The sequence below is a fragment of the Callithrix jacchus genome, chromosome 16, assembly GCF_049354715.1.
Source record: "Callithrix jacchus isolate 240 chromosome 16, calJac240_pri, whole genome shotgun sequence".
NCBI lineage: Eukaryota > Metazoa > Chordata > Mammalia > Primates > Cebidae > Callithrix > Callithrix jacchus.
The window spans coordinates 95,527,190-95,550,815 of record NC_133517.1 but is presented as its reverse complement, the minus strand read 5'-3'; the positions used below and the strand labels follow the sequence as shown (position 1 = coordinate 95,550,815).

Here is a 23,626-nt window from a genome sequence, read left to right as displayed (position 1 = left end):
CCGCAGGGAAAGGAAAAGGGTACGTTCCTCTGGGAGATAATGTGCAAGCTAATTTTGTTTTGGTTTTGTTCAGGATTTGCAGTAAGCAGTCATTATGTCAGAATCCATGAAGATCGAGTTCAATTATCAAGGGGTGAAAATCACCAAGCAAATATTTGTCATTGATAAGAGACTTCATAATCAGAGTGGCTTCTCACACCCACAGTAAGCTCTGCTCGTGGGACTTTCGAACTTGAATTCACTGCTCCAACTCTGTGTAGACAAATGAAACAAAGCAGGCCTGGAGTAAATGTAACATATGCCTCAGGAAATACCCATATTCCCTGCCTCACTGCAACACTGCTACTGAAGGTGTCTCAGCATGAGTGAGGAGTGGCAGAGGTGAAGATCATTGTCTCTATATGGTAATCAGAGAAATAAAAGACAAAGACATGATTTAAAGTGCGTGCACCACTGAGAGGTTGTCAAGTGGGTAGTTAAAAGAACAGATCTCGCCGGGCGCGGTGGCTCACGCCTGTAATCCCAGCACTTTGGGAGGCCAAGGCCGGTGGATCACGAGGTCAAGAGATCGACCATCCTGGTCAACAAGGTGAAACTCCGTCTCTACTAAAAATACAAAAATTAGCTGGGCATGGTGGTGGGTGCCTGTAATCCCAGCCACTCAGGAGGCTGAGGCAGGAGAATTGCTTAAACCCAAGAGGCGGAGGTTGCAGTGAGCTGAGATCGCGCCATCACACTCCAGCCCGGGGAACAAGAGTGAAACTCCGTCTCAAAAAAAAAAACAAAGAACAGATCTTGGAATCAAAGACAGTAATTAGACTTCATAAAATCTAATCTGTCTGTGAAGGACCAACTATATCTCGTCCATCATGGTGTCGTAAACCCCTGGCATTTTGCCTGAATCAGAGCAGGAGTTCCATAACTGTGGATGATGGAGTGAACTGCCTGGGTTCATATCCTAGCTCAGCCATTTATAACAGTAGGACTGGAGGCAAGTCCTGGAACTTCTCTGTGCCTCAGTTTCCTGGTTTGTAAAATGGGGTCATGAGAACATCTGCCTCAGAATTGTTGTGAGATTGAAAGAGAAAGTGCAAACAGTTCAGCATGGCACATAGTAAGAAGTCTGTAACCTCAAGTTGTTCTTGTTCTGACCTTTCATTATTATTATTATTATCACTGATTTTTTTTTTTTTTTTTTTTGAGAAAGACAGGGTCTTGCACTGTTGTCCAGACCAGAGTGCACTCTGCAGCCTCAACCTTCTGGGCTCAAGCCATCCTCCCGCCTCAGCATCCCAAGTAGCTGAGACTAAAAGTACTTGCCACTGTGCCCAGCTCAATTATTACTGATTTTTAAATAAATTCTGATAAGTAGTCTGTAGAATAATAACCTTGATATTACACAAATCAAGACTTAAGTTGCCACAGCAGTGCCTGTTTTACCACCAGCAGTAATCAACAATGAGACTGCTAAGTTTTTTGTTTCCTTGTTGGCTTTTTGAAAGTCAAATATTAAGATCCTCTTGTTCTTTGCTGTAATTAACTCTTTGGACTGGAGAGGTGCTTTCGGTGGAATCCCCAGCTGCTAATTCTCCCTTGCCTCTCCCACCTCACTGCCAGGACTTCAGTGCTGTGCACCCCGAACTGCATCTTAGGGCTTCAGAGCTTTGAGAGCACACAGAAGAGTGGAAAGTACCTACCATTTATTTGGAGCTGACAATTTCTGCTATGAAAAGAAACAATGTGAAAGAAAAGGGAATTTTATTTTTTAGAAAACAAACTTGGTAAACTAAAAAAGAAAAGATTAATCACTTGGAAAATTTCGGAGTTTTGACAATGTTTTAGCAAAGTTTCCTATTACATTATAATTTTCAAGTCTCAGTCTCTCTGAGTTTGACTTTTGTCTTCTCACCAACCATGAATATGATATAAGATAATTCAGCTGATACCAGCAAAAAGCCCTTTGAATTCAAAAGGAAGCCATGTTAACGGAGGTGGGTCTGTGTCTATGTGTATATATATGTACACACACACACACACACACACACACACACATTATATATACATATATAATATTATCCTAATCTATTATTTTATACACTAAAAAAACTGCTTATTTACAATCATTTTTTAAAAATATGTTTTACCAAATTAGTACTTTTAACTTTCAAAATGTACACAACATCTACAATTTATTGAGGAACCCCCCCCCAAGTATTTTGCCTTTTTCAGTGTCTTCTGCAACAACGCTGAGAGAAATAGCCAATATTTCTGGACAGTCTTAAGCAAGGCATCACCCTTCGAGAAGCCTGTATTCTGCTCTTAACAACATTATGGCCTCTTTAAAAAGGAAAAGAAAAAAATAGTCCGAGGAGGAGAGGGATGACTTTTCAGTTCTATTATCTTTGGCATTTTGTACTAGTCTGGGGTTTCTCAAGTCTTGAGACAAAAAGCACACATTCATTTTAGACATTTAAAAAAAAACCATTCTGAATGCCTTTGCAGTTTCTTCCTTGAGCTGTCTTCAGGGAACTATTTATTTTGCTTCTTTACCTTGCAAATAGCTAACGGCTTCCAGCAGGGCTCAACCCAACCTTTTTGTGCCCTGAAGTCATCGGTGCGTCTTTAAAAGAAAACCGATTCTTTGGAATGCTGTGCGTGCACATGCCTGTCGGACTCAGCAGGCCCCACCTGCAGAGCAGGTAAACCAGATCCTCCTGCCGGCCTCTGCAGCCACATTCCAGCCGGGCAAGCTCCTACTCTCTAATTGTTACCTGTCAAACAGGTCACCCCGGCACTTGGGTCTGGTCCAAACATGCGCATGTTCCCACGAAATCCTAAACCTGCAAACCTTTGACCTTTCCATAGTTCCGAGTTCCCTTGATTATTTCAGCCGGGGCTGATTTAAATCGGAAAAATGACTTTTTAACGGCTTCTTTTTCCTCTCTCATCCTGGATGGTAAGGCTGATCTTGCGCTATGTGGGGTTTCTGGATGAGCGCCCTGTGGCAATTCAAGATGGCGTGAAGGCAGCGGTTAGGGGAGCAAGCGCCCCTAAAACGAAATCCACTCACGGAAGCTGTGAGCTGCCCACCGGATCACATAGAGAACAAATCCCCTAAGGTGGATGGGAACAGAGGTGACTCACGGTGAAAACTCTCTTCCTTCCCTTTCTGGGTCTGGGCTGGGCATGGAAACTGTGCTGTGAGCTCAGCCCAAAACTTGCAGTAAGTAAGCCTGTGGGAAATTCACATGGGCTGTCTGGGCCTTGGTTTCCCCTCTTGAGGAGAGAGAAGGAGCTGCCCCACCCCCGTGTAAAGGCTTCTCCCAGCACAGTTCAATGTTCTTTTTCTTCTTTTGAGGCAGAGTCTCTGTCGCCCAGGCTGGAGTGCAGTGGCACAATCTCAGCTCAGTGCAACCTCCATCTCCCGGTTTCAAGCGATTCTCCTGTCTCAGCCTGCCAAGTAGCTGGGCTTACAGGCGTGAGCCACCATGCCCGGCTAATTTTTGTATTTTTGGTAGAGACGGGGTTTCACCATGATGGCCAAACTGGTCTGGAACTCTTGGTCTCAAATGATCCAACCGCCTTGGCCTCCCAAAGTGCTGGGATTACAGGCATGAACCACTGCGCCCAACCCAATGTTCTTTTCTCCTATTTGTGCCACCCAAGGTAGGGAGATCATGTCCCAGAAATGCTCCTACCATGTCACTGGTTTTATCGGGGATCGTCAATCAGCTGAGGGCATATGTCAAGGGACTTCCCTCAAGTGTGCTTCTTCCTAGGGACACGTTGGTAGAATACAGGCCATCTGAACTACAGTTTCCCTTCTGGATTTCACCTCACGAGTTCATGCTTTTTAATTGAGAGGCAATTTTTTCCCACTGTTCTAGCAATGCTGTGTACCATGTTTATTCTACCCATAACAACTTCAGAATCAAAACCACAGGCTCACTGAATCGAAACACTTCATTTTACAAGCTCGAAAACGGAGGCCTAGAGAGGAGGGATGAGTGGCCAGATGTCTCTCCGCTGGTCAGGCTCCTTACTTAGCAGACCGTGGGAGCTGGTGAAAATCGGAAGCTAGCAAAATCATTGTCGGAGAAGTGCCACGGGAAGGTGCTTCTACGACTCCTCCGCTTACGGAATTTCAAACATCCGGGCCAAGAACCCAAGCTTCTCCAGCAGGTTTCTGACAGTGTGGGGCTATCAGGCCAGTTTGCTGGGAATTTTTCTTCTTTTGGGCGGGACAGGTTAAAGAGCTCAGGATCACTCTGTGCAGAGCAGGATCTGGCGCTTCCTACGCTGTTTGTCCAGCTCAGACTTGTCCACCAGAGCCAAACCAGCCGGCTGGGCTGGCTCCTGGGAGAGAAACTTCCTCGGGGCACTGGGGTGGGAGGCTACAGGCTGCAGCCTTGCTTAGCACCCTTCTCAACAACTGCTCTCATTATGGAGAGCGAGTAGAGCCCGTGCACTCCTGGAGGTGAAGTCCCAGCAGAGGCCTGGCTGGCTATGCTCTGGGCGCTGCTCATTCATGAGGGCTGCTCCGCCCTGCGGGCACCGCGATTCCCAAGGAGGGGCTGTAGGTACTGGAGGGGTCCTCAGACGTCAAACTGGACAAACAGACACTTCTCCCTGTGACGAGGTCCAGCACAAGAGGCCATAATGTGGTTACTACTATTTATACAACACACCTAATCAGCATTATTTCCTGTTACTGAACACAAAATTTTCCATAAATATTCAACTGTTTTGCTGTTAACTTCAATTCTACCCCTAAGGTCGTCATTGCAACGCTTTTCTGCTGGCTTTCTCCACCACGGACTTGCTGTGGAACACTGAGCAAGTTAAGTCAACTCCCTGAATCTAAGCTTCCTTATCTGCAAAATGGGAATAATTGTCCTATTTCCCTAATAGCATCATTGTGTAGAATAAATGAGATCAAATTCCCTGCCTGGTATGGGGTCTCGCACGTAAAAAGGCTTTAATAAATGTCAGCTATTTTTGCTCTAGCTGATATAAAACTTATTCAGATATTGACCCAGCTGGCTCTGTTTCAGATTGGTATGTTCGACAATCAAAAAGTAACTTCAAAATAACTCAAAGTTGGCTGAGCATGGTGGCTTATGCCTGTAGTCCCAGCTACTTGGGAGGCTGAAGTGGGAGGTCCTCTTGGGAGTTTGAGACCAACCTGGGTGGCATAGCAAGGACCTTGTCTCAAAAACTAAAATTACAATAAATAAATACAATTTATTTTTTGGAATACTTGTCATTCTCCAACACTGTGAAGGGAAGTTCTGTTCCTTAGAGGACACAGCAGTTCCCTGTCCATGCAACACCTTAAATTCTAGGCTGTTCTCCCTGCCATTGCTCACACTTCTCACTGCCTCTACCTGACATTTGTTGGCATGGAATCAGGGATTTTAAACAGACGTTGGCATAAAAGAACACAAAGTATGATTAGAAAAGGTTCTCTGGGGCCAGGCTCCGTAGCTCACACCTGTAATCCCAGCACTTTGGGAGGCCGAGGCAGGCGGATCACCTATCAGGAGTTTGAAACCAGTCTGGCCAACATGGCGAAACCCCATCCCTACTGAAAATACAAAAATTAGCCAGCATGGTGGTACACACCTGTAATCCTAGCTACTTAAAAGGCTGAGACAGGAGAATCTCTTGAACCCAGGAAGCAGAGGTTGCAGTGAGCTGAGATCGCACCATTGCACTCCAGCCTGGGCAACAGGGAGACACTCCTATTTCTAAAAAAGAAAAAAAAAAAAAAAACAGAGACAAAAACAAAAAGTAAAAATGCTCTCTGAAGGAGAGAATACTTTCGAATTATGGTTTGGGGTCCTTTCTACCATTGGCTCAGTGAATCCAACCGCCTTGGTGGCAGTGGCTGTGTCAGAAACTGTTCCTCTCTGAACCTTTCTTTAGGCCACCATGCTGATGACAAAGCAGGCTTTCAGAGACAGGGAAGAATCCAAAGACAGAGAGAATCCACTAACTGAGTGACAACTCCCAAATCCTCAAGTGTTGACAGTTATTTTCAATGTCCTGGCTTTTCTAGAACAGGAATGGCCCAAGGCCACCCCCAGCCTACAACCTGGCCACTAGGGATGGTTGGGGATGGCAGGTCAAGTGAGAAATCCTGGACATTTGACCCAGTGGTTAGTAAGGCAATAAATCAGTTAAGATCCTGCAAGGCACGATGCTATTAGGTTGATGCAAAATAGTTGTGGTTTTTGCCATTTTGCACCAACCTAATATAATCAACAAATGTTTGCTGAATCCATGCTGACTGAACTCACCACACCTAATAAATCACAAATCCCATCAACTCTACCTCCTAACTCTCTCTCAAAGAGGATGTGACTGCTCCATATCCTCATTGCTTTGATCTGCATATATGGCACCAAGATACCGCATTTGAATTAAGATGCCTCCTAATGGCCTCCTACCTGGTTTTCTAGCAGTGGTTTACGTGGCCTTTGATGATCTCTGCTAAGGTTTATCTTGCCAGTCTCCCCTCTAGACTCTCCCCATCCCTGATCTAGGACACACTAGAAATGCTGTTCCCTCTGCTCAGATGACTTTCCTCACCTAACTCCTACTCATCCTTCAGGTCTCTCTTTAGCACTCTCTCCCCCCAACCTCTGTCTCTCTTTCTCTCCGTCCTCCCCCATTCCCTCCCCTATCCCTTCCTCTCTCTCTCTTTCCTTCCTTCTTTCTTTCTTTCTCTCTCTCCCTCCCTTCCTTTCTCTCTCTCCCTCCCCCCTCTCTTTCTCTTGCTGTCCCTCCCTCCCTCCCTCCCTTCCTTTCTCTCTCTCTTTCTTTTTTTCTTTCTTCTTTCTTTTCCTTCCTTCATCCATTTTCTCTGAGACAAGGTCTTGTTCTGTAGCCTAGGCTGGAGTACAGCAGCACGATCTCGGCTCACTGCAACCTCCACCTCCTGGGCTGAGGCAATCCTTTCACCTCAGCCTCCCAAGTAGCTAGGACTACAGGCACTCACCAACACACCTGGCTAACTTTTTTTTTTAGGAGAGACTAGGTTTCACATGTTGCCAAGGCTAGTCCTGAACGCCTGGGTTCAAGCGATGCCTGCCTTGGCCTCCTAAAATGTTGGGATTACAGGTGTGAGCCAACATCACTTTCTACAGAATGTCTACACTCTACCAAAACTGGTATGTGACACTGTACCCTTCAACCCAGTGTCTAAGCAGCAGGATGCCAGGCATGGCTTCCACCCGGTCACCGTGGCACACCGTGCGTAAGACAGTACCTGATCCATCATAGCTCTTCCACATGCGTTTTCTCATTTAATTGGTATAACCATCCTAGAATATCAGCATGGCGGTGCCCACTTGACAAATGAAGAAACAAGTTTAAAGACATGAAGTAACTCCCTCAAGGTCATCCAGGTAGTAGAGGGCAGAGCCCACATTTTAATCCGGGCCTCTGGGCTGCTGAAGCCTGTGCTTTTAACTTCTACAGGATGCTGCCCCAAGAATACTCAGTTCTCTTCATAATTAAATGGAGGTCAAACAGTTCATTAATGAGGGCCTGAGTCACCAATGAAAGAGATCAAAAGATCTGGCTCCCCTGAAATTCAGATCCAAGCAGTTGTCTGACCACTCTATTCGTATTTTTGCTTTTGGTTTAGACGCTAGCAGTTAGGTTTCGTGAGAGAACAGGGTCTAGGGGACACAGTCCTCCAGATGCAGGAACGTAAGGAGTAGCTTAGATAGAATGCCATCCTGAGTGCAGGAGGTAGAGCTTGGGGGAGGTAACCAAGAGAAGCACCCCAGGCAGTGTGTCAGGGAACAAGAGAATGCAATACCCCACCTTCCCAGGGACCTCAGAGGACAGAAACTAAACTTGATGCCAAATAAGGACTGTCCTGGGCCCAGTGATGGTTAATGGCATAGCAGAGGGGGCTTGAATTTGGGGTGCTTTAGCCAGCCTAGAAAGGGCACAGAACGAGTGCAACAAAATACCGTCTAGTGTCTCACTCACGTATTCCTGAGAGAAATTCAGATTAAATGTTTGAGTTAGAGCAGAGAAGGTCATGAGGACATCAGATGACCCTGTCCTGCCCCAGAAGAGAATGAGAGTACATATCATTTGTCCAAGGGCTTTGGTGAGGAATGAGTATGAAGAGGTCTTCCATTCTCTCCGTTTCTCAAACTGGCCATGCCTATCCACACCCTCTTCTTGGACACCTCTCACCGTACCTCAAAAAACGAAGGAAATAAAGAACTTTCTGCTCACGGGTGGGCAAAAGGAAGCCAGATCTGTCAAAATCAAGGGAAAGAAGACTAATGTGAAGTTTAAAGTTTAATATAGCAGATAACTCACTTATCACAAAGACAAGGCAGAGAAAATGAAGGAGTCTCTGCCTCTGGGACTTTGGCAGTAAGGTACTGAAATGAACGAGACACACTGATTTGAACTGTACTAACATTTTTTTAAATTAAAAAGAAAAAAGTATAAATAGAAGCAGAAAATTAACACTAAGCATGGCTGGGTGTGGTGGCTCACGCCTGTAATCCCAGCACTTTGTGAGGCCAAGGTAGGTGGATCACTTGAGGTCAGGAGTTTGAGACCAGCCTGACCAACATGGTAAAACCCTGTCTCTATTAAAAATACAAAAATTAGCAGGGTGTGGTGGCACATGCCTGTAATCCCAGCTACTCAGGAGGCTGAGGCATGAGAATCACTTGGACCTAGGAGGCAGAGGTTGCAGTGAGCCGAGATCACACTTCTGCACTTCAGTCTGGGCAACAGAGCAAGACTGTTTCAAAAGGAAAAAAACAAAACAAACTCTAAGCATAACAGGAATCACATGTGTTGTTTTGGGTCCTCCCTATCCTGCCTTATCTTTGCCCCACAACCATTGCCTCCCAGATCTTTGGTTCCTGCTGAAGATGATATTCAAGGCCCTGGGGAAATAAATAAAGTTAGAAACTTACAGAAGGTAGCAAGCTTTATTGAATGAATGATATGAAAAAGGAACATCTTCCTTAAACTAGCCATCATAAGTCTTTTCTACACAAAGGAAGGTAGGTAAAAAATAATGAAATAAAAATTAGTATTGAAATTAAAAAGGGAAAGGTAATGATGGTGTTTATAAAAATTATTTGAATATAGAAATATAGAACTTAAACCTACTGAGTCATGGGTAGCACCCATTGGGTCAGCTAAAGAAAAAAGCATGTCAGAAGGAGAAACTTTGCTTATGGAAAGAACAAATGACGATCTTCAGAAATCGGTTTGGTCTTTAAGAGTGAGCATTATGTAAGAATGCAAAGGATCCCACATGGAAATCATTGCTCCTGTTTATGGAAGCAATGTGTTTAAACTTGAATGTCAGAAGCCTACATGAATCAACAGTGGCTGAGTGAAGCAACTGAAATGCATCCAACTTCCTACCTGTAAAAGGTAATAATGTTTCGTAATTATGTATAATAACTTTGATGGCATGGGAACACAGCAAGCCTGACAAAACTGTGTAAAATGGAAGTGACTTTTTGAAAGTGGCTTCCCTGAAATTCAAATTCAAGCAAGCGTCTGACCACCTTCCCAAGAGGTAGGGGATCCTTGAGCGATTGCTGTTCGGACCACACTGTATTAGCCTTGTTTAGTTCTTTAAGTACTCAAAGACCTGTTTGATGCTGCGCTCTGAAAAATACTCTTATAATGATTAAGAAAGAAGTGCGGATGCAGATGCACATTTTTGCTTTTAATTTAGATGCCAGCCATCAGAAAATCTTATGAGGGAATGGACACACACTGTATACACGCACACACAACACAACACAACACAACACAACACAACACAACACAACACAGAGGCTTTGTGCTGCTTAGTTACTTCAGCTGAAAGTCCTTCCGTGGAAAAAGTAATTGAAGATTCACCTGTGTTCAAAGCACATCTCCACTGCCCCTGGTGGGAGCTGTGGAGTGAAAGAAACCACAGGTACATCATAGGAGAAAATTGGCTAAAATTGGCCAAGAAAAAACCAGCAGCTCAACTCCTCTTAAGAAGAGTGAATGAAAAGTTATGCTGTTCAGATTCCATTAATATATGTAAACATACAGAATAAATTCAGAAAGCACAGTTCCTATGCTAGCAAAATTTCAAAGAAACTTTGTAAATTAATACCAAAGGAAACATTTTTTCCCAGTCTATTTTGTGTTCTAGAACTTGCCAAGGGCTCTGTGAGATATAAAGGAAATAAGACATCGTTATTTCCCTCCAATTTAAATCTAGTTAGGGCCCGGCACGGTGGCTCACAACTGTAATCCCGGCACTTTGGGAGGCTGAGGTGGATCACCTGAGGTCAGGAGTTAGAGACCAGCCTGGCCAACATGGTGAAACTCCGTCTCTACTGAAAATACAAAAAATAACCAGGTGTGGTGGTGAGCGCCTGTAATCCCAGCTACTTGGGAGGTTGAGGCAGGAGACTCTCTTGAACCTAGGAGGTGGAGGTTGCAGTGAGCTGAGACCACATCATGGCACTCCGGCCTGGGCAGCAAGAACAAAACTCCATCTCAAAAAAAAAAAAAAAAAAAAAATCTAATTGAGTAGACAAAATAAATGCACATTAAAAGATGAACATTCCAAAGCGTGGGTGAGGGAAGGTGGGTGGTGTGGCTTAGATGCCTGGGGAGATCCTATGCTAAGGGACTAGCCAGAGAAGAAGCTACAAAGTAAGCAAATCTAAGGAAATTACTGGGGTGGTAATGTCCAGTTCTGGCCAGAAAGCCCAAGTAAGTAACCATCACAAGGCACTTGATGAGTATCTCCAGAGCTTGTTACACTTTAGGGCTTACTATCTGCAAAGTGCCTTAGGTGGTTATTCCATTTAACTCTTACACCACCAATAAAACAGGGTCCCTACTACCATCCCTGTTTTGTAGATGAAGAAGTGAGGCACAGAGAAGGTACTCGTCTTTCCTTAAGTGACAATATCATAAGCAGCCTGCAATATGAACCACTGTACTAGCCAAAGAGTAAATGCTCAGTAACTGTGGAGGCTTTTGGTCAAATAAAAAAACTATCACAAGTCTGTGTTAACCTAACTGTTTCTGCTAAAGTAACAATTACTTTAAAACACGGAAACCTGGTTTGGAAACCTCATAAATATCAGCGCGTTATATAACATAGCTATTGTATAAAGGATTTTCAATGAATTACTACTCAGGATGTTTGCCAATGAAATGTTAAGGTCTTCTCAGCATTCCATTCAGCTTATCATGCTGATTGTAACAAGCAGAGTTTTGGCAAAATGTCATTCTTTCCTAAATTGGAATGTCTAATTCTGCCTAGCTTTGTTAGCAGAGGTTATGTTTAATGCATACAACCAGATTTCATCTTTGGCCGTATTTAGTCTGGAAGAAGATCTGTTAAGAGCCATAGGAGTTAGTAGTCTTTTACCTAATGGAATTTAAAACAAGCCAAGACATGGCTACATTTCACTGAGATTTCACTTGAGGCGACCCAGTGGTCCCTGTTAGTGACTACCCTTCTGTTAAAATTCAGCCTGAAAGGGTATCAGGATCAATGAAACTAAGTTCCAAGATTCCCAGCTCTTTTTGTAGCATTAGGAGTGTGTTTGATTGTTTTCTTATTGCCATTCACACATATTGTTTGGACCCTAGTCAAACATATACAAAACACTTGGACTTTTTTGCACGTGTTGGAGTAAGTGTATCTATTATACAAAAACACATAAATAAAGAGACCTAAAATATATAACTCTCATAGATCAGAGAGACAGTTTTATCACATGTAAATTTTCATACTGGTCCATAAGGGGTCATAAGCAAGGATGATTATTGCAGAGCTGTAATACTGGGGAGCTGGAAGCAATGTGGGTGGATATCACCGGGGTCATGCGTGGAAAATGTGGGAAAGCACAGACTGGAATACTTTGCAGCAGGAAGGAGCAACTGACTTGTACCCACAGCAACATGGATGGAATGAAAAATTAACAATCAGAATGAGTCATGAGGACAAAATGTCTACATAAAGTAAAACTGCAGGCACAAAAAGCAGCAAAACAGCCTGGGCACAGTGGCTCAGGCCTGTAATCTCAGCACTTTGGGAGGCCAAGGCAGGTGGATCGCTTGAGGCCAGGAGTTCAAGATCAGGCTGGTCAACATGGTAAAACTCTATCTCTACAAAAAACAACAAAAATTAGTCAGGTGTGGTGGCAGGCACCTATAATCCCAGCTACTCAGGAAGTGAAGCAGGAGGATCCCTTGAGTCTGGGAGGCAGAGGTTGCAGTGAACCGAGACTGCACTACTGCCCTCCAGCCTGGACGACAGAGCAAGACTCTGTCTCAAAAAACAAAAAAGCAGGCCGGGCACGGTAGCTCACGCCTATAATCCCAGCGCTTTGGGAGGCCGAGGAGGGTGGATCACAAGGTCAAGAGATCGAGACCATCCTGGTCAACAAGGTGAAACCCCGTCTCTACTAAAAATACAAAAATTAGCTGGGCACGGTGGCGCGCGCCTGTAGTCCCAGCTACTCAGGAGGCTGAGGCAGGAGAATTGCTTGAACCCAGGAGGCAGAGGTTGTGGTGAGCCAAGATCGTGCCACTGCACTCCAGTCTGGGAAACAACAGCGAAACTTGGTCTCAAAAACAAACAAAAAAATCCAAAAAAGCAGCAAAACATATTTGTGTGAGAATGCATATAAACACATGCATGTACCGTAGTTCATCAAATACATGAGAATTGTTGGTTGCCTGGGAAGGGGAAACAGGAATAAAAGAGGCAATGAATAAAACCAGAGAAGAGAAAAGGCCGGGCGCGGTGGCTCACACCTGTAATCCCAGCACTTTAGGAGGCCAAGACGTGTGAATCACGAGGTCAGGAGATTGGGATCATTGCAGCCAACATGGTGAAACCCTGTCTCTACTAAATACAAAAAAGTTAGCAGAGCGTGGTGGTGCATGCCTGTAGTCCCAGCTACATGGGAGGCTAAGGCAGGGGAATCACTTGAACCTGGGAGGCGGAGATAGCAGTGAGCTGAGATCGCTCCACTGCACTCCAGCCTGTGTGACAGAGTGAGACTCCATCTCAAAAAAAAAAAAAAAAAAAACCCGGAGAAGAGTTTTGCATGTGCCAATGAAGCCACTGTGCTGTGAACTGATGAGTGGGACAAACTCAATCCTCTGCACCTAAGGTCCAAAAAGCAGAGAAGAAATGCACGTAACTCAAAAAGATTTTCATCTTGGGTGCTCAGCCCTGTGGCTCCTGGACAAAATGTTTGAGAGGGCAGTTAATGGTTACCAGGTGGGTTTCTTAAGCACTTTGGATGTGCTTGGATGCTCTTTAGGCCAGAAGTTCCCAGCCATGGCAGCACATTAGAGACATGTGGAGATATTTTAAAAATACCACTGGTAGGCCCCACCCTCAGAGATTCTATTGTGCCCCGGCGTCAGCGTGTTTCAGAGCCTTCAGGTGATTCTAATGTGCACCTAGGACTGAGAACCATTGATTAGGTTTCTGCATTTTTTTTCCTAGTTACAAATGTTTCATTCTTTGGCATTTGAAAAGAGACTACTGAAATCAGATTATTTTCCTTTAGCCAAACATTAATTTCGTATTAACAGAGAGCACTTAAAATATTCATTGGATCACATACCCAAAACTTTTCACTGGGCCACTGTGTGTTTAAGCTGGGCATTGCATAATTCTACGGGGTGCGTCCACGGTGTAGTCTACGCAAATGGAGCCCCCTGGAGTCACTCAGTGCACAGCCTGCCCATTGTACTTAGCAGCTGGTTTGAGTGTCCACTGTGTGTCATACATTGAACTAAGTGTCTTGACTGTACTGCTAAACAAGATGATGTAGTCCCCGCCTGATGGAACTTCCAGCTTCTGGGGAAGAGTCACACATATGACTCTTAGGAAGTGTGACTGCGCTGGGGAGAGAGGGGTACTACAGGAGCTCATGTTAGGGCCCCTCACACAGTCTGTTGGGGGCAGGGAGGGCTTGCTGAAGGAATTGAAATTTGAACCAAAACCTGACAAATAAGTACTGGAGCTGGGGGAGAAGAACAGTGCTTTATACCCAGAGGAAGCCTCCCTGACAAGACAGGGAGAGGTTACTATGATCCTAACACAGCAAAGCAGCTGCATACAAAACGGGGCTTCAAAGGAACACAGGGCCTGCTGACACAGGGTCTAGCGGTCCACGTTAAGAAGCATGGACTTTAACTCATGGGTAATAAGAAATGAAATAATCAGGCTGGGCTCGGTGGCTCTCTCCTGTAATACTAGCACTTTGGGAAGCAGAGGCGGGCAAATCATGAGGTCAGGAGTTCAAGACCAACCTGGACAACATAGTGAAACCACGTCTCTACTAAAAATACAAAAAACTAGCTGGGTGTAGTGGCGGGTGCCTGTAATCCCAGCTATTCAGGAGGCCAAGGCAGGAGAATTGCTTGAACTCAAGAGGCTGAAGTTTCAGTGAGCCAAGACCGTGCCACTGCACTCCAGTCGTGGTGACAGAGTGAGACTCTGTCTCTAAATGGGTAAATAAATAAATAAATAATCATAGATGAGGCTTGAAAGATCATTCTGGAAACAGATGGAGCTGGGTTGCAGGGAGCTGAGAGTGGATGCAGGGGGTTAGTTATGGGACTATTGTGCAGATCTGGGTGGGAGAGGATGGTGGCTTGGATGAGAGTGAAGGATTGGGGAGGGAGGAGGTAGACACATGTGATAGATATTTGGGAGAAACAGGACTAGAGAGTGCCTGGATCTTGGGCTCGGGGAGAGAGCCGGCACTAGACAGAGGCAGTTGGGCATGTGTTGAAAAAAGGCACAGAGAAGAGAAGAAGACCTGGATGGGAGGAGGAGGTGGGGAAGATGGTGACATTGTCTTGGACATGTTGCTTTTGAGGGGCTGGTCTCATGGGCTGAGCTCCTGGGGAGCAGGCTCTGAGACAGAGTTTAGAGAGTAGGGTGTTTCTTAAAGTGTGCTCTTGAAGGCGACACAGAAAGTGGGGGAAGGACACAGGAGTGTGGAGAGGGAGACATAGAGCTGCAGAGCAGGCCTAATGACAGACTTGGCTGTGGCAGAGTGTACTCTTCGAAGACAGCCACAGCAGCGTGTGTTCTTACAGTGTGATGCTGGCACTCCTTCATGGAGGGCAGGGTCCACGTTCCATACCGCTGAAACTGGGTGCAGCTTTGCGATTGCATGACCAGTGTGATGCTGCACGACTTCTGAGATCAGATCACAGAAAGGCAATCGTGACTTCCACTCAGCTCTCTCTCAGGTGCCCTAAGTCCACAAGTAAGAAACCTGGCTGTCCTGACATCTCCAGGCTAGAGAGAGCACATGGAGAGACCACACACACACACACACACACACACCACAAACACACACACACACACACACAGGTGACCAAGGAGCCCAGTGGCTCCAACCCCCACAGTCTGAGTGTGCCCAGTCCAGGTGCCAGGCCTCTGAGTAGTTGAGTTTTAGATGCATCCAACCCCAACCTGCAAGCCAGCCCAGCAGACACCAAATTGAGCAGAGACAGACTATCTCTTCGTTTTCTTCCCTCACCCCAACCCCTGTCCAGAATGCAGAATCATGAGCAGAGTAAATGCCACTGTTACATGTGGAGGTGGTTTGTTACACAGCTTTATATAACCAGCACATCAACTCACCCTCAGGGAGCTCTGGAGCTAGGAGTGCCTTTCAGAGCTGTTCCAGGTTAAGCCAAGATGGCGGAGCTTCTATATTCCTACATTGATCAATGATTGAATACGAGCTTCCCCAAGAAGTGACATGACCTTGGACAAGGAGGTTGTTTACAGCTGAGGCAATCCTGGATGATGACAGCACTTCCTGTAGCTGGGGGCAAAAAGTCCCTTCCTGAAGGGGATTTGAGTGGCACAGCTGTGATTGCTATGGCCAAGGAGACAGCAGCTCAACTACGTAGCAGGAAAGTGGCTATTCAGGGCCTGGAGTTTGGAAGGCCATGGTATTGGGAAATACTAGCTTTTTTTTTTTCAATGTACTTCATCCTGTGGTCTGAGAACTGAGAGCAGCCTACATCTGATCATCCTAATGCAGCTCCCTTGCCTGACCTGACAAGTCAGTAGTCAGGATTATTACCCAGTCATCCTCATGCCCACTAACATTGAGAAGCTCTGGATGAAGATGATATCAAAGCCAAGGGAGAGTAGATGAGGCATCCAAGGGAAACTACACAGGATGAAAAGAGAACCCCAGTGCCGCTACCATTTGGGAAGAAGACGGAAGTTGTAAAAGATATGGGGTAAGAGTAGGAAACAGATGTGGCTTCCAGGGGGAGCAGTCAATAGTAGCAAATGCAGAGAAGAGATCAAGTAGGGCGAGAACGCTGGAGTGTCCGTGGGATTTGGCAACAAGAAAGTTATTGTTGGCTCTAGCCAGGGCAGTCGGGGTGACTGTTGTAATTTCATGGTACAGCCTTGGAGATACCTACCCTGAGACTTTTGGCTCAGGTTTCTGGTACAAAGGAAAGCACTAGAGCTAAGAAGGACCCCAGAGGACTTGATGGGATTGTTTAGGATGGGCCCTCTGCTCGGAGTAAAAAGAAAGGGACAGACTAAGCAGAAACAATACAAAGTAAGATACAAGAAAGTAAATGAGTGAGAAGTTAAAAGGAAAGGAAACAACCTATCAGGGAGACTAAGGACTAGCTAAAGAAGCTAAGCCCAGAAGACTATTTGTCAAGCAAGTACCCATCAGTGTTTACACAACCAAAACAGGGCAATCCAGTGGAGGTCCTTACTAGAATAGTCACTTTAGTAGCCAGGAGAGCAAATGGTTTGGAATCAACAAACCGGGATTTAGTTCCCAGCACCACAAAGCAGTATCTCCTAGGGAAGCCATCTCACTCTGAGCATCCATTTCTTTATCTGCAAAATGGAGATGATAATGCCTAACTTGCTACTCTGCTGCAAGGATTGTAGCTCATTCATTCATTCAATGAGCACTTACTAAGCAATGCCACATGCTGGATGCTACACTTGACACAGACTACATAACAGCAAATGGCAGAGACCAGGCCCACACCCTCCTGGAGATAGACATGAAATAGATTGTGACAACACTAATGATGTCATGACATTTGTGATTAGTGCTATAAGGAAGAAGAAAGACAAAGTATGTTAGATGCCAAATAGTGCTTAGGACATAGTAGATGCTCAGAAAATGAAATTTACAATCATCCTTATTATTGGGAGAATGTTTAATGGTACCATATTCAGTAAAATTGTGAAAAGAGATATTTTATCTTTGGTCTCTGCATATTCCCTCTCACTGCTGTTTTCCTCTTCTGGGGAACTATGAACTTCCTTTTTTTTCTTATTAAAATTTGTATTTTTCAGCCAGGCATGGTGGCTCATGCCTGTAATGTCAGCACTTTGGGAGGCCGAGGTGGGCGGATCATGAGGTCAGGAGTTCAAGACTAGCCTGTCCAACATGGTGAAACCCCATCTCTACTAAAAAAATATAAATTAGCTGGGCATGGTGGCAGGCACCTGTAATCTCAGCTACTTGGGAGGCTGAGGTGAGAATTGTTTGAAACCAGGAGGCAGAGTTTGCAGTGAACCAAGATTGTGCCATTGCACTCCAGCCTGGGCAGAGACTCTGTCTCAAAAAAAAAAAAAAAAAATGTATTTTTTTAAGCACCATTAAATACTTGCAGGAAGAAGTGAGGAGATTGAGAGGGGTATCGCTTCTGTGACTTTAAAACCGCTGATGGAGATAACCCCCAGCATCACTCATAGTGTAAACTCGCTCCCGAACTTCTTACACATAAAAAATATAAAGGTGCTTTTGAGAGTTTCCTCTTCATGCACTCATTGATCAGACATAGTGTAAAGGTGCTTTTCTTGTGAGGGTAATTGGTATAGTATATTGGCACCTCTTTAAAAATATATATTTTGGAGCAACATTGACACAAAACTGACTCATCTGGCAGGAAAGTTTGCCAATATGAGTTGAGAGTGAATCAGAGACACATTTTATAACTTACCAGCCAGAGGAATCACTGATAATAACCTTCGTTGCCATAGCAAGTTCCTTTCAGGCATAGGATTTGATACTCTCTCCAACTCCATAACATACTAGCTCCATTCTACAGCAGAGACAATCAAGACTCAGAAATTTCAGCAGCTTACCCAAGGTCCCAGGACTGCAGCTTGCCCCAAGCCTTATCTTTCCCAAAGCCTTGTCCACCTCATCAAGCTCTCTCCAGAAGAGGAAGAAGCCAGAGAGGTGAAAGACTCCAGTAGCCCCAATGAGAGGTCAGCTAGGGGGCCTGCCTTTCACCCTGGTGGCCTTTCACCCTGGTGACCACACAGTCAGAAGAGTCATACTTAGAGTGGCTTCGGGTGTCTCACAGTCATCATTTGAAGTGCAGGATGGTGTGACCAGGCTCTGAGGGAAAGGTGAAGCCTGGCAGCCTAATGAGCCAGGCTTGAGGATGCACTGGCTGGGACTGGCCCAGAAAGAGACCTGGCCAGGTATAATGGCCACCTGGGCAGGTATAATGGCCAGAGACTTGCCAGGAGTATGCTTGTGCAGGCAAGAGAGAGTAGGAGTGTGTGTATGTGAGAGAAAGAGAATGTTTGCACGTGGATGTGTAAATGTGTGTCACATGAGCTGGTGTTTTTGCACATGGGTATATCTGGGTGGGAGTGTGTAAGACAGCGCCCGTGTATGTGTGTGGGTATGTGTCTGAGAGCACCTACATGTGTGCACATGAAGAGTCCACCTGAAAAGCTTCAGAGTTAAGGTGCTTCTGATGCTCTGGGTCACTCTGAAGTGTATCTGCTCCCGGTTGTCTAGAATGCTGCAATCGCTTATAATGTTTGTCAGGGGGAGCCTGAAGGAACACAGTCCCCAAGTCACCCTGCTTCACTAATCCCCCAGGAATGAAATCCCCACAACCCAGCAGCTATCATTTAGAGCCTTTCTCAATTAGCAATCACGATGCCTAAAGCTTTGAACAGTTGTTGCATGTTTATCTTTCTCCTCAAGTTCACTCTGTCTGCTCTCAGAACCAGCCAAGTTCAAACAACCTTCTGTCTGGCAACCACAAAGACAGCTCCCCCAGCCCCCACCCCAAGGCAGTTATAACCAGACAGAGGTTGGAGCCGATTTCCATGATCTCTGTGTGTGTTCTGTTGCTTTGTAAGAAAGTGAGCTTTATGATGTGCCGATGTTCATCAACGAATTGCAGTGGCTTACAATATTAAAAACACATATCCAACAGAAATGCTTCAAAAACTCAGATTGAAACTCAATTCTAAAGAAGAGAAAGAGGTTTCATTGTGTGTTCTGTTGCTTAGTTTTCATTTATGGTAAGATAAAGCCATGAGAGGTCCAACACTGGGTAATGGTTAAGAATATGCCTTGACCGGGCCGCACACGGTGGCTCACGCCTGTAATCCCAGTGCTTTGGGAGGCTAAGGTGGGAGGATCACCTGAGGTCAGAAATTCAAGACCAGCCTGACCAACATGGAGAAATCCCATCTCGACTAAAAATACAAAATTAGCTGGGCGTGGTGGCGTATGCCTGCAATCTCAGCTACTTGGGAGGCTGAGGCAGGAGAATTACTTGAACCTGGGGTGGCAAGGTGGGGCTGAGGTTGCAGTGAGCCAAGCTCCTGCCATTGCACTCCAGCCTAGGCAACAAGAGCGAAACTCTGTCTCAAAAAAAAGACTATGCCTTGACCAAGCAGGTTGGCTCATTCCTGTAATCCCAGCACTTTGGGAGGCTAAGGTGGGTGGATCACTGAGGTCAGAAGTTCAAGACCAGCTGCCCAATTTGGCAAAACCCTGTTATCTCCAAAAGAGAGAGAGAGAGAGAGAGAGAGAGAGAGAGAGAGAGAGAGAGAGAGAGAGAGAAACCCTGTTATCTCCAAAAGAGACAGAGAGAGAGAGAATATGCCTGTAGGAGTTACACACTCTGGCTTTTCATTATTGTACTGTTTGTTTTCTCCAGGCCTCAGTTTACTCATCAATAAAAACAAGGACAATGATAGATCTACCCTGTATGACTGAAGAATGGAATAAGATAATGCATATACAGTGCTCAACACAGTGCCTGGTGTACAGTGAGCAAGCAATTTAACTATGTTGTTATTTTCACTGCCGTGTTAGGATTTGAATGGAATCCACGTTGCATCTCTTTTTGGTGGTATGCACAGATCTAGGTGGGATTTCCTCCTCTCTTCCGGACCACTGGGAAGAAAGGTGAAATGAATATAGTACTAGAGTCCCATCATCTAGTAACCAAGAGCAGATGTGTGGCCCAATCTTGTGTATGGCAGCAGGGTTGTTTAGGCTGCATGAGAGACTGTGTGACTTGGGATTTCCTTTAATTTTCTGTTTTTTAGTTTTGGTTTTGTTTGCAAGCCCTGCTGGGCATTGGCATGGGCTGGATTTGCTTGTGGGCTCTGTGATTGCGAGGAATGAGGCTGAGCTGAGCCAAGGTGATGACTTGTGCTCAACTGCAGGTCAGGCTGTGGCTACCTGGGGCATAGTCCTGGAAGACCTGTGGGCCTCCTTCTAAGGCCTGCTTGAGTTCTGTTGATCTTTGAGGAACAACAGATCTTAAAAGCAACCAACCTCAGAGAACACTGGTAGCCTGTTTGACAGACCCAACCTATAGCATAAACACATCCATGTGAATTTTTTACTCAACCCAAAATATCTAGACACACAGTCATCATGTGCATACATTCCTGATGTCTCCGTTGGGTGGGTGAGAGGTGATCTGGGATCTCTTTAAATGTAGTTAAGTGCTCAGGGGCATCCCACTGAGCCTTCCTACCCATTCAAGAACCCTGCTGTCTTCTAGCTTCCCCTTGGCATTGCCTCAGTTTCCCAGATTTCTGAAGGAAGCACCCTTTGTACAGGCCTGTGTGGGGAGTTACCCCAGGAGCTGTCAGTCTGATCCCACCCAGTAGTGTTATTCATGTAAGTGTCTGTCTTGCATTCTTGCCTTGCACCTAGCAAGATGGATTCAAGAGTTGGAGCTGCCCATTATTTATCTGTGCATCCCCATCCCCACCTCCCACTCCAGGTCTCCTTGGTGCCTGGCACTGTGTAGGTACTCAATACATATTTGTTGAATCAGGGTATGAGTATGAAAGCACGTGAGCAAAGGAACGGCACATTTCACAGAATGAGAACATATTCAGGCAGAAGTAAACCCTGCCAGTCTTTAGATTAAGCCTCCATACATTACAGTCATGAACACAGAGGCCAGGACTCCCCCAAGAGGTGGGGCATCTTGGTGGCACGACCAGAGTCCAGGTGTCCAACTCTTGCTGTGACCCTGGGCTGCTTCCCTCTCTCTTGGTCTTCATCTGTCATTCTCAGAGGGAGACTCCAGAAAATGCCTGAGAAACAGAGGATTCTACCTGGGTCTCTGTCAGCCCCACCTCTCACTGAAGTCAGTAGTTTATTAACCAGGATATAACTTGGCCTGGCCTCATTACAAAACCAAATCAATAAATATTGATTGAGTGTCTACTATGTGGACAGTCAGGTGAGAATGAGGGAAGGCAGGAAACAAGAGAGGAGAGAAGCCTTGCGCATCTGTCATATGAATGGTTGCTCTGACACTGCAAGTCATGCCCCTCACACAGTCCAGAGGACACAGCAGGCATGCCTCTGGGCTTTCAGCACCAATGATAAGGGGAGGAGGTGTCTCTCCTGGCTCCAGAGAAAGCCCCTTTCTCCCTCAGGTGAGAGGGAGAGGAAAGAAAAATGTTATGTAAATAATGAGTCCACAACTACACCCTGTTCATGCACGAAAATTCCAGGAATGATTAAACCGGACTGTGGCTCCAGGATAAACAGAAATTTAGCGTCGCAATTGCCCCATGCTCTTGCACACACACACACACTGCCTTTCTCTCTTCATTGACACACACGGTATGTTGGCGCATGTCTATCAGCTTGTAACCTGCCCACAAGGAAGGCAGTTCTTCTGAAGAGCCCTCAAAGATGCCCACTGTCCCTGCTTACCCACTCCTTCATTTTTGTCCTGGTCACCTCAGTTAGTTGCTCCAGGCTTCTACTTGTCCATTTTTAAAAAGGGAATACTACTGGCTGAGTGCAGTGGCTCACACCTGTAATCCCAGCACTTTGGGAAGCCAAGACAGGAGGATCACTTGAGATCAGGAGTTGAGACCAGCCTGACCAGCAGGCTCTACTAAAAAAATACAAAAAAAAAAAAAAAAAAAAAAGCCAAGCATGATGGCTCACCTCTGAAATCCTAGCTACTCAGGAGGCTGAGGTGGGAGAATCAGTTGAACCAGGGAGGCAGAGGTTGCAGTGAGCTGAGATCATGTCACTGCACTCCAGCCTGGATGACGGAGTGAGACTCTGTCTCAAAAAATAAATAACAAAATAAATGAAATAAAATGAGAATTCTTCTGAGACGCATTCCTCCTAGGGAAAAAAGAAAGGACAATAAATATCACTATCTGCTTTTCACGATACTGTGATTACAGTTGTGCTTCATAGATATAAATATTCCTTAGAAGTTGTACTGTATGCTTCACATAGTCATGGTATTTTTCAGCGGTCAAGTACATCCTTCAGTATACTGCTTTCAATGGTGGATAGACCACCTGCACTGATCAACAAGGAAATAAAAGACCTGAATGGCCTGTAAAACAACTAGCTCTAGCAGACATCTATGGAGCACTCCACCCAGCAACAGAATGCACATTCTTCTCAAGTGCAAATGGAACATTCTCCAGGATAAACCATGGGCTAGGTGACAAAACAAACCTCAATACATTTTAAAAGATAGAAATACTACCAAGTGTGGCCGGGCACGGTGGCTCACGCCTGTAATCCCAGCACTTTGGGAGGCCGAGGTGGGCAGATCACCTGAGGTCAGGAGTTGGAGACCAAACTGACCAACATGGAGAAACCCTGTCTCTAGTAAAAAATATAAAATTAGCTGGGTGTGGGGCGCATGCCTGTAATCCCAGCTACTCAGAAGGCTGAGGCAGGAAAATTGCTTGAGCCTGGGAGGTGGAGGTTGCGGTGAGTGGAGATCGTGCCATTGCACTCCAGCCTGGGTAACAAGAGCAAAATTCTGTCTCAAAAAAAAAAAAGAAAGAAAAGAAAGAAATACTACCAAGTATGTTCTCTAAACACAGTGGAATAAAATCAATAGCATAAAAAAAAGTTGGAAAACTCACAAATATGTGGTAATTTAACAACACACTCCTAAATAACCAACGGGTTAAAAAGAAATCAAAAGGGAATTCAGAAATAGTCTAACATAAATGCAAATGAAGATGTAACATATGAGAACTTATGGGAAATATCTAGGGCAGGGACTACAAGGAAATTTATAGCTCTGAATGTTGACATTAAGAAAGGACAGAAATTTCAGATCAGTAACCTAACATTTCACCTTAAGAAACAGAAAAACAACAAACTAAATCTAGTTCTTTCTAAAGCAAAAAGAAAGAAGAAAATGACAGAGATTACAGCAGAAATTAATAAAATAGAGACTAGAAAAACAACAAAGAGAAAAAAATCCATGAAACCGAAAGCTGGTTCTTTGAAAAGATCAA

At 45.1% G+C, this 23,626-nt stretch overlaps 1 long non-coding RNA gene across 2 annotated transcripts; it reads right to left on the bottom strand.

The window, feature by feature from the left end:
* Nucleotides 1-1,741: 1,741 nt before the first annotated feature.
* LOC108588734 (uncharacterized) lies at nucleotides 1,742-22,642 on the bottom strand. 2 transcript variants are annotated; one of them, XR_008477005.2, is made up of 2 exons: nucleotides 22,296-22,642; nucleotides 1,742-4,629 (listed from the first exon to the last, which is right to left on the bottom strand). It is a non-coding gene; the product is annotated as an uncharacterized LOC108588734 (long non-coding RNA). The 2 variants fall into 2 exon arrangements; XR_013527813.1 differs by lacking the exon at nucleotides 22,296-22,642 and adding an exon at nucleotides 22,056-22,268.
* Nucleotides 22,643-23,626: the final 984 nt, after the last annotated feature.